Below are 17,416 nucleotides of genomic sequence, written 5' to 3' on the forward strand. Positions count from 1 at the left end.
AATATAAATAAGCACAGCTTCCTTGCAGCTAATAAACTGACTCGTAACTCGGGGGATTCCATACCACACAATGAACTTATTATATATATATAATGAACTCATTTTATATATATATATATATAATATAAATATATAAAAATATATATGAAAATATATAATATATATAATATAAAATATAAATATATATATATAATATTTTTATATATATATATATATATATATATATACACGCACACAGACACAAACGAAGTATGTAGTATATAAGCCCTAATCCCATCTTCATAAAACCTCTAACACACAGAAGGCCTATCTGATGATGACTGGGACTAACAGAGAACTGAAATGACACTAATGAAATAAAATAAAAAATCTAAATGCTCGATTGCATTTTCAAGAGAAACATGTTTTATTTCAGTCTTTTAAATATTAAAATTGCATGCACTACTTAATATTGTCCATCTAGAAGTGATCAGCTGAATCTGCACCTATTTTTCACTCCTCGCTTTTACCGCAGATCACTTATTCATGCATTTCAAAGCATGATTCATTATTGTAGCAAACTTTGAGAGGAATCAAGGAACCAATCAACGCAGATTAGATAATATAGTTTAAAATTGCTGTACACTTTAAATTAAGCAACAGCTATGTGGTAGTTTTTAAAAAGATGGCTAAAACCACGTAAAAAGAAATTTGACAGACAGGACACAACAACCCTTATTTATTTCCTCTTATTTCAGAAAATCATTTCTAGGCAAGTTTTTCTTCCCCTCACAAATAATTAGCCCATACCCTTTTATAGAGATCATTTTAAAATATCGTTTTAAAAAAGCTGCTGGAACAGTTTTACTGCAGTAAGAAGAGCTCACAACTAGCTTACACAGAAAGGCACCAGTCATTCACCAGTCTCAGCCACGTTCGTGGGCAGTGATGTTGACCACTCATCCTGGCACACTGGCCTCTGAAACCTAGGGGTACAAGTCACATCGCCAAACGTGCTTCACTCTGAGCATGGACAACTGACATGGTGTTTGCTCCTGCTGAAATACTGAATCATGACCTAAGATTATCAACAGTGCAGGTTCACAATGTATTTATGGGAGCTATGAACTCAGGTTCTAATAGTTAGATATTTAACAGGATTTGGTTCCCCTTCAAATAGTAGAACAGTTTCCAAAGTTGGAAAATCTGTTATAAGAACAGAACTCTTCAGAAAGGAACTGCAGATTATGATGGTTGAAATACATGCTGATAAAAAAGTCACTTAAGAACAGAGTGAATTAAAATAACTACATCAACAAGCTTTCATTGGACTACTCAAGTAAAATGACTTACAGTTTTAGATTGATACCTAAATTATAGTATGATTTTAAACTGATCAGTTTTTAATTTACATGTCTTTTAAGTGTGGGGTTTTGTTTTGTCTTTTTATTGTGTCTCAATAGGAAGTTACTCTACGAATTTTGCAGTACACAATTGTATATTAAAGCTTTTGTATATTGACTTAAGGGTGTGTGTGTGTACATGTATAAACTCTTCATAAATACATTTTTACACATCATTTCTCTTCCTGACCAGTTGTCCAATAAATACAGATTTTGCATCACTATAGGTTTATTTTATTACCTTTTTTTTTTTCTGCTCAGGTCTTGTCTGCCATATAGATATGATTTTGTAATCCTGATTTCTCTGGCTCCTCTATTTGTCTACTTGGTTTTTGATTCTAATTTTTGATGTACCCAAAATCAGACAAGGGAGAAAGAGATTTGTAGATGTAGCTTCAGCTTGGCATCCAGAACAATACTGTGTCCTGAACAAGATGACACGGAATTCTTGAGCCCCAACTACAGTCTTGAACAGCAGCAAGTGCTTGACAGGATGAATCCAAAGCTGATGAAGCCATTACTTAACACTAAGCTAACTGGGTCACTTTTCTCTTCAGACTGTGTATGGTGCATCCCATATAACCACCAAAAGGCTGTTTTTTATCCGACTGGTTGTAGGCATCATTACAGCTGAAATCAATCATGTAGGTTTATTCTGACCTACCTACTAGTATTTCCTGTTAGCCAAAACTGCACTTTGGCAAATTAAAAAGAGTATAGATGTGTCTGAAAAGACATACAAAGGTCTGTTATTCTTTCAAATTCTTTTTACTTCCAGGTTCAATAATGTACACTTCATATTCCCATACAACCCCCATTTTCCTTATGGGGAAAAATTCAAAGCAGTATCACCAGCAAAGCAGTAGGGCAAAGACATGAAATGGTTGCCCTCTTGTGGTATTTCTGAGTACCTCCAAACCATTCCCCTAACATTTGAAAACTAATAAAGGCCAGATTCCTACCTGAAGCATTTGATGCAACAGCCACTAAGAATGAAAATGCTGACATGATGATTTGGGGTTCTGCTGTGGTTCTCAAAACTGACGCTAAATACCAGCTAGTCTCCTAAGGAGCGGTTTATTTTCACGTGTTTTTAATGAGACATTCTTTCCCTGAGATGTAGAAAAAACATACTAATGAATTTTCCTGTGTGTATCTGACAGTCAGACTGTCACTGGGAGAACTGAACAAGCACAACTTTGATTCCATGCAACTCAATGTATTTGTAAACACAATAAAAGAAAAAAAAAAAAAAAAAAGAAACACCTGTGCAATTTCCAGAATAAGCCCCAAAGAAATAATAAACTAGTCTTTGACTCAGAAAACAATTGGATTTCTAAACAATAGGGTGTTTAATTGGAGGAAACATTTCATTTCCAGATCAAAGGAAGGAATTCATGGAAGATGTCTAAGCAAGACCTCTGCAGCTGAGTCAGAAAGGGCTTCATTATCTGTTTTTCATCTTGTTAGACTAGTGTTTCATGTAATTAAGCTCTGCACCTGTTACTTACAATCTTACAATCACTGAAGTGATTAGTCCAGCTGTATTTATATTTTGAGTCAAGTTGATTTTACTTCTGATTTCTTCTTTTTATTCCATTCTTGAGAGTAAATTTACTTTGCAAAATATCACTGGGATTGGATATGAGGCCTTCTGTTAAAATTAAACTACCAACAAACCACATTCAGATCAAGCTGAATTAGGAAAAGAGATGTGCTAAGAACTGGATATGGAAATCCTCATCTTACAAAGATGACTGAGGAAACTGGCAAACCTATGAAGAAAAATGGGGTACAGGAGAAAGAGCAGCCTGGGAAATCATTTAGCTGTAACTACAAAAAGTCCTTTGCGAATCTTCACATTTAAAATCTCTGTTCATGAAGCCAATAAAAATAAATAAATAAATAAATAAAAGCTCAATGTCAGGAACAATTTCCATGTGTTTATAATATGCTTAGTATAAAGAAATCCATGTGGGAACTCTCAGCCATTCTACTACTATGGTAGAATAATTATTTTAGACTATATAGATCTGATCTTTTTCTAAATTACTCTACTATTACACACAAAAAAAATGTTTTTCTAATAGCAACCACTTGCTACCCCCTCCAAGAGTCTCTCAACAGACTAATTCCCTGCAGGTTCACTTATGTCTCCTGATACTCTCCTCATTTTCTCTGGTAATTCTCCTATTTTTCCTTAATGGAAAGAGTGAGCCATTGGCCTAACAACTGCACAATATTTTTGCACATGTGAACTGAAACCACACAATTAAAATTTCCAATACATAAGGTCGTTGTAATTCTTCATCTCCATAAATCAGTAGGATTAGTTGTGAGGAGATGGAGCAGGCTTTTGCCTTCAGCTCTATGCTTTGCTTAAATTAATCATCTGTGGTAATTTTTATAAGTAAATTAACATTATGATCATTTTTAACTGTGTAGTATTGTTCATGAAGAAGAGCAAAGTTCAGGTAACTGGAAGGGCTAATTGGTCTCTTCCAATGCCCCTAAGAGCAAATACAGAGGCCAACATTTACGAGAGTAAAGAGGGGAATAATAACAGAAGCTTTTTCAGTATCAGAGGTGCACTCAACCTATTTTTCTACTTTATTTCCTGTCCCTCTTTTGCCTTCCCAACAAATCTCTTTTGTAACTTGTCTCAGATTTACTTGTTACAATTGTAGGTGATATTATAGCCAACAAAACAGCACAGTAATTACATTCTGGAACATGATACTTTTCCTTCTCCTCTGCTGAGGAGAAGATTACGCACTTAATATAAGCTGGTTTCGGACTAAATAAAAAGCCTGCATAATATCCAATCCTTTATACACCTAAAGTCTGTCACAATGTGAGAGAGATGAATCTCAGAATCAAGTTGGTCATGATACAACAATATCAATTCTAGTGCTGACTACCAAAGACAAATCAAAAACTTGGAAAAACTTTTATTTAAGGAAAACTGAAAGAGCCAACAACAACACCTGAATGTGGAAAAAAAAAATCCAGCTAATTGTGTATTGTCAATTCTAGTGATGCTTTATCATTACTATACAAGACTTGCTGCATATTTCAAGATTCAAAATGTAGAATCATTTGGAGAACTCAACTGTAGCAGAAAAATTTGTGCTAAGCATTGCAAGGTGACCTCAGGGTCCACAGGTGTCCCCAAGCATTAGAGGGCTGTCCAGAGTTGGGTGTTAGAGCAATCTGCTCCAGAGTGCAGGTGGAACTTCAGGGACCTCACAAAGAAATTAACTAAAGCACCTGGGTAATTTTTCTGAGTGTCTTCAGGGATCCACAAAAATCCTCACCTGACTGCTTAAATGGCTCCAGCCTTTTAAGATAAATGACTCTTTATCTAGAGTCACCAGGTGCAAAAGCAGCTCCCAGCTACAGCGTGACAAGGCCATCTGGACCTGTGAGGATCCTTCTGCACTGGGCTGCACTTCAACCACTGCACTCTGCTCTGCTGGTGAAACATTTGCATTTTCTCGCAGTCTTTATTTCTTAGGTCAACATAAAGCAGAACTACTAATCTTAAGCATATACAGCAGCTGTAAAGACAGGTTGGTGGGGAAGGTATGCCTTTACAGTAACAGAATATTACAACTAGCAAGAAAGAAGGAATAAAAACATTTACAAGTTCCGCCTAGACCTTGTTTCACACAAACACCCTGATCTATCACAATCACTCTTCCCATTCATTCTTTTGGGAGATGCTACTGGTGAGGACATATTTTTCAGGAAAGCCAAGCTACAGAGCCTTCAAAAGTCAAGCCAATTATACAGCACATACCTCAACTGCACCCCTTTTCCTGGCTGATCTTCAAACACAAAACTGGGCTTTTAAAGTAGTACTCAGATAGCTTGCACCCCACTGCTCCTCCACCATTTCAGTTTAATTATGATTTTAGAAAAAGGACAAAATATGCCCTGCTATATTCTTGAGGCATGAGATGTCATGTAAACAGCTTGAAATTTTATTATATACAGGAGTTTTCACACAAAATATGCACCTTAATTCAACCAGGCGCATTTCTGAAGTTGCGCCTTTTAATGACGCTGTGCACACACAGTTAAGTTTCTATGTAGTTCCTATTATGTCTCCTGCAATAAAGTGTTGACTAATATATGAAACTGTTCGGGAATACCTTCTTCAGTCACAATATTCTTCATGCACATCTGCCACTATACAAAACAAAAGATCCACAAAGACTAGCTTTGTACTGAATTAGCCTAAAACGTACATTAAACATTATTTAAGAACAGATCAAGTAAGATACTTCAGTTTTGCTTCTTCTCAAACCATGCATCTGGATGTGCGTCAAGTAGCATTAGCTGTGTGCTCCTCAGAAACCTGTAGCGCCTACTTGACTCTAAGTAACTGGAGTCATTTGACTGGAGTCAAAGCTGCTTGAACAATAGACAAGCCATCAGGTTACTGCCCAGAGCAGCTTTCAATCAAAATCTACCTGAGGAAATTCATCCTGCTCGGTTCATTTCACGTACAGTGCAAAACTTATCTGCTACTCTCTGAGGGATCTCGAGAACATAAAATCTCCATCAACTGTATATGACAAGGCTTCAACTGTATATGACAAGGCTAGCAGGTACTGACATTCGCTTAGCAGCTCTCTGCTGACAGTAGCTATAATCTGCATAAGCCAATTTGTAATTTTCACGTTAAATAGTACATAGGTAACTGCATGGTACTTACTGTTTATGCATTTGAGTCCTCATAGCCCTCATGATCACCAGCTTCACCACAGTTTTGTGAGCTAAATTCTACTTTTCCTCTATTTAGAAGCCAAGAGTCTAAGTGCTTTCCTAGGAGCAAGCACAAACTTTCTAGCAGAAATCTGGCATGACACACAGGATCCAAACCTGCGCAGTGCTCTGTCTGAGAGCCCTGGCAGCAGAAGAGTCCTGGCCTGCCAGTCATAACCATATTGCCTTGGGCTAGCCCCCTCCCCATGCACACAGTGGCCGTATGCGTTATGCACAACACTTTTTCCCAGTTTCACCAGGACCAACAAGACCTGTAGCCTGGACCTTCCTCTCTCCATTTTTTTCAGGTCAATGGATCTACAATAACAAAGGGGCTGTTCAATGAACCTTGACAGAAAGGTGTATTTATGGTGTGGCACCATGGGGTGTGCTGGGTGCCTGGCACAACACAGCACAAGGTGTGCAGGGTATGCAGACTACAGCTGGAATAAAATAGCATCGTGTGCAGAGGGAGACAAACTTTGTGAGCATTTATGCTACCTGACTAGAGCAGGCTGTCCTGTCAGCTGTGTTTGCATCACCTCGAGGGCAACCCAGGAGACAAGTACTGCTTTTGGGCTGAGGAAAAAGATTTGAGAAGGAAAAGCAAGTAAGCCAGACTAATGACACTGATTCCCAGGCAGACCAAAATGCAGACAACCAAAATTCTGCAGGACAGGGTAGTCTTCAGGTTTACTCTTTCTACTTGCTTTAAGCACTAAGATTCTGCAAACAGGTACTTTGCACCACAGGTACTCCTGGTCCAGCTGGAAGGACACCAGGTAACAGCAAGAACAGTGATGTCAGACCCTGCTACTACTTGAGGTCACGTCAGAACAAAACATCCCACAGCTACTAATCATGTAGAGCAGCTCCAAATGCTGACATTTGGGTGAGGAAAGACTCCTGTTCGGATGGAACACCAATAACAAAGTTTTCAAAAATAACATTAACCCAGATGGTTTTGTATACAAGTTACTTGCAAAAGCAAATGCTACAGAAATTGGTTCATTCTGCAATAATACCAAGGAGATAATAGAGAGGCTGAATTAGTAAATGCTTTTTGGTTTTCATTGTACACAGTCCTACAACACTTTCCTGAATAATACTTCTTTCTTGTGTTCACAAAAACAAGTATAATCCAAAATTTATCTAATACTGATGTTTTATAGAAATGTTACCAATAATTGGAAAACCTTGTTTTCTTGATGGTGTTAACTGATTACACTAGCACTCCTTGTGAGGTATCTGCCCCAAATAAAACAATATTTAATTTGTTCCTTGCTTCTTAGTGTTTACATTTAACTACTGCAAATGGACAAGATACAGCCAGAGGAACCTAGATCTTCAAACCTTAACCAAAGATTTTCTGCTTCCCAAGCAGAACACTTGCAGCCTGGCTCACACTTTTTAATGGCATTTAATGGACTCCTCATCAGTTAGCAGCAGGCTGGATTTGACCTATGAAACACTTACACGTCCTTCTGTTTCCCCAACAAGAGACAAGGAACAGTTGCTGAGGCAGCCAAAGGCAGCAGAAGGCTTTCTCCTGCTCTGGCATGACCCAGCAGACACTCCTGCTGGGAGAGGCAGCAACACTGATGGTACGGAGGAGTTATTTTTACTGCACAGCCCTAAGATAGTGGTATTGGCACAATGAACAGTCAGCAGACTACTGCATACAAATGAGGACAAGTGGTCTAGACAAGGAAACTATTCCTTCAGTGGGCGTCATACCCAAGCTAAATTTCCTTAAATGGCACCTTCAAGCTGCAATAATGTCAGTTTAAGGTCCATGCAGAATTGAAGGGAACGTTCCTATCCTCTGATCCCTCAGCCAGTCTGCCTGCCCAGCTTTGTGCCAGCCCCCACACTCAGAAGGCCAGGGTGTTTAAGCAGCCAAAACAAGCCAAAATACAGAGGGGAAAAAAAAAATAATTGTTTTCAAAATCGCACTTCATGTCCCCACAAGGTCTTCTGTAAACACAATAGGAGGGATGGGAGCTAACATCTAGAGGCACATATGGTATGTTTACACTCCTCAACAGTCTACAAACTTCAAAGAATCCTCACAGCCTACATTCAGCTTCATGCTTCCACCATAGGCTTAAGAGGGGAAGGTATGTCTTCTTGCTCCCCTCCACAATGGTATCTCTTTAAACAACAGAGATTTCCCTATACTCTGAATTTTCAACACAAGACACCAGTTTGGTCAGCTAACATTTTCTTACAGCTCCATTCAGGAGGCATCCCTTCCCAGCTCTGTACATGAGGTACCTGCATAACTGACATGCTGGTGGATCAAAAATAGGGCCCTAGCTTATCGGGGTGCTTTACCAGAAGTCTAACTTTACATGGTGGTTGGTTTTGTTCGTTTGTTTGTTGGTTTTTTTTTGGACACGAAAATATGGATAGTTAAAAAGAAAGGCTACAATTTTATTTATACAGAGCACAGTTTCCAAGCTGGGCATGCCTAGTCAGCTACATGACTATGGACTGACAATGATAAGGAAGGCAACTTGAAACAACTGTTTTTTGCAGGTTAACTGCTTTTTTCTGAGATTCACGGTGACCCTAATTCATCTGCAGGTTTTTTTAGGCTTTAGACTGGTGCTTAACCATAGCCAGCCTGTTTTTACAACTTTCATCCTTGAGAGGTGGGTTTTAGCTTTCTTACCATAATAGACCCCCTAATATATGATATTTTCCCATAATTTAGTGTTTCCATTGCTAGCAAAAATAGACCTTCTTTGTTGTTAGAAGTTCTTTCTCATACCTTTACTTCCTACTTGATGACCATCTGCAAACTGCTGTTGCTCTGGAGATAAACTGGATGGTTTTCAGATTAGCCCAGCTTTCCCAAGCTCGACATTTCCCTCCAATTATACCTGGAGTGAAGCCTAAAAGTCCTCTGACAAAACCCATAGCACCTCTGGGCCACTACATATTACTTGATACTCTAGTATTCATAGCTTTATCACAACTGACATGTTCAGAATTATTTATGATTCATGATAGGCACATGCTTGATCAGTACTTAAAAAAAAAAAAAAAAAAAAAAAAAAAAAGGCTTACGTACATAAAAATACACAGAGCTGCAGCTGACCTCCTAAGCCAAACAAAACTTCTTATAAGTGAATGGAAGTTAAACATTGGAAACTCTTTTCTTCCCTTAGAAATGTTAGTTACAGGAATTTAGGTCTGCTGAAACAGAGTTATGTAATTCTTTTAATCCTGCGGTATCTTAAAATATCTTACTGTACTATCACACCAAGCACAGGCACACAGTGGGCATCAGATGTTTTTCTTTGTGAAAAAACAAGGAGTGGAAAAATGTTCCTTTTATATAACCTCTCTTCTCTTGAAACAAGCTGTTCTTTTACTTGTGTTGTAGAAAAATAAATGGATTTCTTTTTGGTTTAAATTCATGTAAATTCTCTTGTTTTTAAAGAAGAAATGGTTAAAAAAAAAAAAAAACATGTTATTTCAAAGAACTACATCCTATACTTAAATGATGTACATACCCACTCAGGTATGTGAGAACACATAAAGTTCAGGTGATGACTACTGGAAGAAACATACAATAAGACTTGGGTCACCTTCTGTTTAATTACCTCAGGCTTTCCTGCAGTTTCAGAGGCTTGTAAAATTAATAAAAAGAACATTAGTGATCTTTATCAAATGTGACCATATGGTAGGGCTGTTCTTGAAAAATACAAGTTTTCAAAGGAGCAAGCAAGCTTTCCTGAACTTATTTGAAAATGTCTCGTCACAATTCCTTGCATTGCTCCAATACCACATTAAGATTACCTTACACCTCTTCCTAAGAGCTACCCAGGACATGAATACATAATATGCATGTAGAAGAGTACTTCAGCTAAAAACATCTAATCTGTGCATAGAGTAACTACAGGATTTAATCAGGAAATTGCATTTTTTCAGTGAAATGGTTTTGGTTTGTTTGTTTTTTAAACTGTCTCTTGTTCTGTCATTTGTACTGCATGGGTGATTCCTCCAGCAATTGTTTTAGCAATGGCTAAGGGAGTCCTGGCTCCCATTCAGGAGCTCATAATTTTAACAAATCCTCAACAGAGCAGAAACTGCAATGGGAGATGAAAATAGGAGTAGGCTTTGAAAGCAGGAGCATGCTTTCTGTATTCTTCAGGCTGCTCACAAGCTAGTGCAGCTCTGTACAGGTGCGCTGGAGTGTCCATGACTACGTTCTGCCAAGTTACGTGTCTGAGCTTCCACACTGCAAACAGGTTGCACTGGGTTCTGCTGTTTAGCAAATTAAGAAGCTCCTTCGTTGGAAACCCCTAGTACCACAGGAGAGAAGAAATATAATGCTTACCTCTCTATTAATATGAGGTAAGAATACGATACTATATATATATATAATATATATATATAGTATATATAAGGTTAGGATACTATTTGGCACAACAATGCAGGGGGGAGGGGGTACCAAGGTGACTATGAGAGGCAGTAGAGATACAATCCCAGATAATCCACATTCTCCTGTAGACTATTCCAGGATTTTGTTCCACACAGATCTTCACAGGGTCGTATCCCAGAGCAAAGACAAAAAAAAAGATCTACTGATCGTGCCTAGATTCTGCAATCAGCACATTTAAGACTAATTATGACTTCTGGTAATGTTTTTTCACATCCTGAAGAACAACACTTGAAATGTTATGACAATTACTCTGACACAAATTCAGGATCAAGATACTAACGCAGCCAGTTAAACATACTACAATGCTTCACCCAGGCTAGACCAATATATAAAGAAGTAAATCAATCGATAGACACATCCTATGTTCTTATGAGAGGGCAGTTCAGACCCTTAGACCAGGACTGCAAGTTACCAGGTGATTTTTTTATTATTATTATTTTATTTTTGTCTCAAATTACACCTTGTTCTTTACTTTACAGCCAAGGTGTAGTAATCTACCTCACATTCATTGTGACTTAAAAACTTGATATTACTACCTGTTTGCAATTATCTTCCAATAATCATTTGTTGCTTCAAAATAATGGACTGTACCATAAATCACCCTGAACCTTGGTGCACAGAAAGACCAGATATCACAGAATTTCTAGGTTGGAAGAGACCTCAAGGTCATCGAGTCCAACCTTCAACCTAACGCTAACAGCCCTCCACTAAACCATATCCCTAAGCTCTACATCTAAACGTCTTTTGAAGACTTCCAGGGATGGTGACTCCACCACTTCCCTGGGCAGCCTGTTCCAGTGCCTCACAACCCTTTCAGTGAAGAAGTTCTTCCTAACATCTAGCCTAAAACTCCCCTGGCTCAACTTAAACCCATTCCCCCTCGTCCTGTCACCAGGCACGTGGGAGAACAGGCCAACCCCCACCTCGCTACAGCCTCCCTTGAGGTACCTAAAAAGAGCGATAAGGTCGCCCCTGAGCCTCCTCTTCTCCAGGCTGAACAAGCCCAGCTCCCTCAGCCGCTCCTCGTAGGACTTGTTCTCCAGGCCCCTCACCAGCTTCGTCGCCCTTCTCTGCACCCGCTCAAGCACCTCGATGTCCTTCTTGTAGCGAGGGGGAAATGTATGCTATCATGGGAGCTAAGGAACTTAGCTTTAACTCTTAGAATGTGAGTAAAGCATCAAGCCAGATAAATGCTCTGCTAAATAAAGCCTCAGATATACACTGATCAGCACGCACCCTGTCTCTTGTTAACTTGACTTCAGTAGCTGTATTAATACAATAAAAGACTGCAGAATTAAATCCACAGGGTATACAGCTACACTCAGACTGCTCATAAAACCTGTGCCAGTCATCATATTTAAGAAGACTATTACCCCTTAAGTTTATTATCATTTTGCTGAATTGTAAGACTGAATGCAAGTACAATGAAAAGTAGCCTGAATAATAGAAAGGTTATTTAAAAACAGGACAAATACTATTCACTTTCAGCTACCTTTGTCAGACTGAACAATCCTCAAAAAACATTTACCACTTCTGATTACTCATATCACTTCTATCTAAATCACAAATAACTCAGGAAAAAAAAAGGGGGGGGGGGGGGAATTGCATAAGCTGAATATTTTAAAGCTGTTTTTCATTTTTATAAAATGTCAAAAACACACACACAAAAAAAATAACCACTGAAATTTCTCATCGATTTCCCAGAGTTGTTCTCACAACAGATTATATGTAACAACAGTATTAAGAACAAGCTTCCAGGGCTTGTGGATGACACCAAAATTTAAGACAGAGAAAATAATAAATGACCATCCAAGCAGCTTTAAAAGAACTTCAATCATTTAAGCGATTGCTCCAACAGATGGGAAAAGCATTTCAGCGCACACAATTGCAAAAATAATTTGCCTAGGAGCAAGTGACTAAGCCAAGAAAAGTGTACTAAATGGGACAATTATTCAGCACAATGATTAGAAAAAGGACTTGGGTGCTTAGTGTGGAAAAGGAAATCATTGAAACCATTGGCCCAAGGAAACTAGTAAGACAAAAGACTTAAGTATTTATTAGCAGTATCAGATGCCAAATCAGTTATCCTCCTAGTGTGCAAAACGAGGTGCTAGCCAGTTAGCACCCATCATTCCCTGGCCCACAAAAAGGAAAACAGATGTTTATGTAACTAGAGATACTCTTCCTTCCTTCTTTCTTGAAAGAAACAGTCACTCCCACTCTCACTTCCACCCTGGCTCTCACAGTCACATAAATTTTTGTGAGTTTGCAATCCGTGAACTGCTGTGCATGTTGAATCTTTTTTCCTTTAAGTCACTTTGCAGCCACACAAGTACTGGGGCCATCACAAGGCAGACGCTGTTGCAAGTTTTAAAATAAAAACAAATAAATAAAAATCTTAAGTAACCAGAGGGTTAACATCATTCAAACAGCATTTCATGCCGTAATAGCTCACCTTGTACACAAGATCATGGCATAGAGTCCACCCTGGCTCACGACTTTAAAGACAGTTCATGAAAGAGATGATGCTTTCTGCCCCATAGAAGTATTACATTTCACTAATTTCACTAAAACTCCAGTGTGAGAGTCAATAGGATACATCACATAGATAAAGATTATCCATTTCAGAAGAGACTATACCAGCACTGACCCAGGGCACTTCCTAACAGTGCTGTCCTAGGGATAATGGAGAGGATACACATCTCACCTATGTTCATGTTAATTGGTTTCAACACAACTAATTCTTATTAGAGATTTGTAGAGCCACTGATCCTCTTCCACCACATTTGTTTCACACTGTTGTGCTTTTCTTAACGTACAAACAGCTATCTTTAATTTATATCACGAGCTTGTATCTCCTGAAATCAATGCCACAATTCTAGACTCAGTGATCACATTGCACTCCTTAGAGGAGTGAAAATTAGAATGTAAATTATAACAATTCGTTTTAAAGAAGTTCCCTGCACCATAAGAGGAATTAATAAAAGTAATTAGCAAAATCCAGTGAGCTGGCACCCAAATTACTGTTTGAGACTTCAAAGGAATGTTCATCTTAAGACCAACAGGAACTGAAATCCTTTGAACAACACAACCCAACTATATCAAGAGCAGGATTTCAAAAAGGCAGTTCAGACTGTATTTTTGTCTGTTTGGTAAACATTTTAACAGGTAAATATGAAAACTTAAAACATTTTCAATCTAATGCTAACTGCAGCATGTTACCTTAGCAAAGAAAACTGAAATAATCTCTCTGCATCCATTCATTAACTTCTCTCCTAAGAAGGAACGGGGCCACCCTTCACTGGGACAAACTGTAGTCAGGACGAGTAGTTTAGATGCAAATTTCTGTAGTACAAATGTCTGAATTCATATGAAATCAACTCTTTACTGATTCAGGTAAGATATCTTACAGACTAAGACAGACATATTAGGATCAGAGTTAAAATTCATAAGATTGATATAAAAAAAGTAATTTAGAGCAGAGGACTGAGTAAATGCTCAGCAAGTATTAATTTTCCTGTTTCTTAAAAAGGATATTTTAAATTCATGTGTATGTATATATTTCAGGACTGTTGAGAGTTTGCACAAGAAATTATTTCTCACCTCAGAAAGAGACTGTTCTAAAACTTAATTGTTATTGTGTCATGACATAACTGTGCTATTATTGCATAAGAAACTATATTGAGTCAATAGCTCCTAATGAATAAATATAGGAGTATTCAACATATAAGTAAATTTTATTTACTTACTGATTTATAATGTGACTAAAACTAACATTTCCAACAAGCTCATTGAGTTTGCATATAGTTTGCCTGGGTAATATTTCCCATTATATATCCCATCACTTCACAATCCTAAATGCAATTTAAAGCCATGATATGAAATAAATGTAGATACAGAGGCACAACAGTACACAATGACAATTTGAATTACTGGTGATCTAAAACACTTCTCAGCCCTAATATCAATTCACTAGCCTAACAGGCATGGCAACTCAGCAATATATACAAGAAAAATAAGGCAAATCAGCCAGTGCTTGTTTCTTCTGGAAGAGAAAAAAAAAACTTGTGTTTACTTTGTCTTGTACATAACACCATGAGAGCCAAAGAAAAGGTTTGGTACTAATACACAATATTTTCATACTTGGAAACATCCATTTTATGGCTTCGTCATGACAGTAATCATCTACTGACGCAAAGATTACATGTTTACCTTTCTTTACAGATTAGTAAGAATGAGAAGAGGTGCTATATATATTATACACAGAAGACCGTAAAAGTATTCCTTAGGTTTTCAACTGGTTTACAAAACTGGGTTCCAACCACCCAAAACATTTCTGTATATTAATTTGACATACAGAGAGTCCACCTTGCTTCAATGAGGTGATAGCTATACATAAAGTCAAGGCCAGGGTGACAGTTACCCTAAATTTGAAAAACATATGCTCTATCCCCTCATTAAATATTCACTTATAATTAATCACGTTCATGTGTTTGCCAAGTCAGAGAATATCCTGTAAATAATATTGCTAATGGCAAATTATTTTATTACAAATAATGTATGTGTATATATATATATATATATATGTATATATATAATATCTAGCTCAACATATTATATAGCTTCTCGGGTTTTAAGCAACCTCCTAACTTTTCCAAACACATCATATGACGTAAGCTTCTCACAGACAAATACACAAATGGAATCACACCGTTCATAACAATACATTCAAAACTTGCTAATGATTCTTCTCGTTAGAATAGCAAGTGTCCTTTGCAGCCTCTCAAAATTGCATAGTTCACTCAGAGGACCTACTACTCACATGAATATTTTGTGAAGAGAAGTTAGATACCAGAATAAACTCAAAAATACTAAATAAAATCAGTAGGAGAATGCCTGCACAATAATCTACAAAAAATCACCACAAAATACACCACCACCACCCAAAAGAACAGCAACAAAAACTCTGACCTTTTTTTCCAGCTTGTCAAGGAAGATTTGTAACTCTACTTCCAAAGGTAGGCCTGGGAACTAAATTGCATAGCTCTGCTAAATATTATAATTATGTCCAAAAAAGATACAATGGCTTTGTGGCATACTACAGTTTTTCCCCAAAAAAATCTCCAAATAATTATCACCTACAGAACAATAATAGTTTATCACCATCTCACAGGGCAATTTAAATCCACATGAATGACCTATCACCTCTTCTGTCAGCATGCACTCTTACTTTTATTTTTTTTTAAACTTAAGTCACCTACACAACTAAATCGAATCCAAAGCAGTTGGTTTCAAACCCAATTGTGGATTCCATTACAAAGACAAGCTGTGCATCTGAAAGCTAGTCTTGTTCTGTTACTATTATAGGTCTTATAATAATTATTATTATTATATATTAGTATATTCTGTTCTTATTATAGGCCTTAACAATATTATGTTCTTGATCAACGACTTCTTGAGGGGAAACAGAAAGGAAAGTACCAGTCTCTCCTCCCGAGTGACTGGCGATTGAATTCCCAGGAATGGCACACACCTGCTCCAGGGGAGGTACAGATGGGAAGATAGGAAAAAAGTGTTTACTGCGAAGGTGCAGTACTGCAACAGGCTTCCTAGTGAGGTGGTTGATGCCTCAAGTCCATCAGTGTTCAAGATACATTTGGATAATACCCTTGATAATAGGCTGTAACTTCTGGCTAGCTCTGAAGTGGTCAGGCTGTTGGACTCACTGTTCTTTGTAGGTTCCTTCCAACTGAACAGTTCTGTTCTAAAACAAACAAACAAAACGAAGCAACAACAAAAAAAAGAAACCCCACATATTCTCCTCTTCCATGATCATAAAAATCCTATAAATCATCTTGAAATATAAAATTATCTGAATCCACTGTTAGATTTTCCCTTCACAGGGTTCTCATATATTGGTACTTTAGAAAGTGTTCTTCTTCATCTCAAATGCTAATCAGATTAATTTCCGTTACAATACTGATAAGTAAAACCCATGCTAATTGCTTAGTTGATCTTCTTGGATGCAAATTTTGATTTGTGTGTAACTTTTCAAGCCAAGCAAGAAAGTTTGTAGGAAGATTCACATCAAAAATGTATGTATTTATTCCAAAAGATATGCAAACTAAATCAGGTAATTAAAACCTGAAAGAAATGCATCTAAAGAATCCCTATTTTGGGTTCTGCTTGAAGCTTCAAAACAGTAGAAATTCACAGTAGCTGGCTAGTTCCCAGACTTTCCAGGAGCTACAGAAAATTATATCAGTTGAATGGTTTTCCTCCACCATCCCTCCCACCCAGTTTCTTGCTTGATATCAAAACAGCTTTGTTTCCATTCAAGAGCTGCAATAAGAAATGGGAAAATAAAATAAAATAAAATAAAATAAAATAAAATAAAATAAAATAAAATAAAATAAAATAAAATAAAATAAAATAAAATAAAATAAAATAAAATAAAATAAAAGCACCAAAACACTCATTTTAAAAGTTGCTATAAAATAATGGAGTAAGCTAACTTCCTGTATAATTTTTGAAGAGAGAAAAAGGAGAAAGAAAATATTTTCAAAATTAGAGGAACATAATACATTAATTAAAATATTATCATTTAAATTAAACTGCCTTAAAATAGGAAAATCCTCAAGCTTCCAAGCCACAGAGGCTGAGAAAAATGAAGAACTTGACAGTAATTACCAGGAATTTACAGCATCTGACTAATCTTGAAGGACTGGTTACTAGTTCCTGCTACAGAGCCCCAGTGAAGCACTAATGTCAGATTATTGTAAATAGCATATTAGAATTGAAAAAT

Source organism: Aythya marila (assembly GCF_965140915.1).
Source record: "Aythya marila genome assembly, chromosome: 14".
In the NCBI taxonomy this organism is placed as follows: Eukaryota; Metazoa; Chordata; class Aves; order Anseriformes; family Anatidae; genus Aythya; species Aythya marila.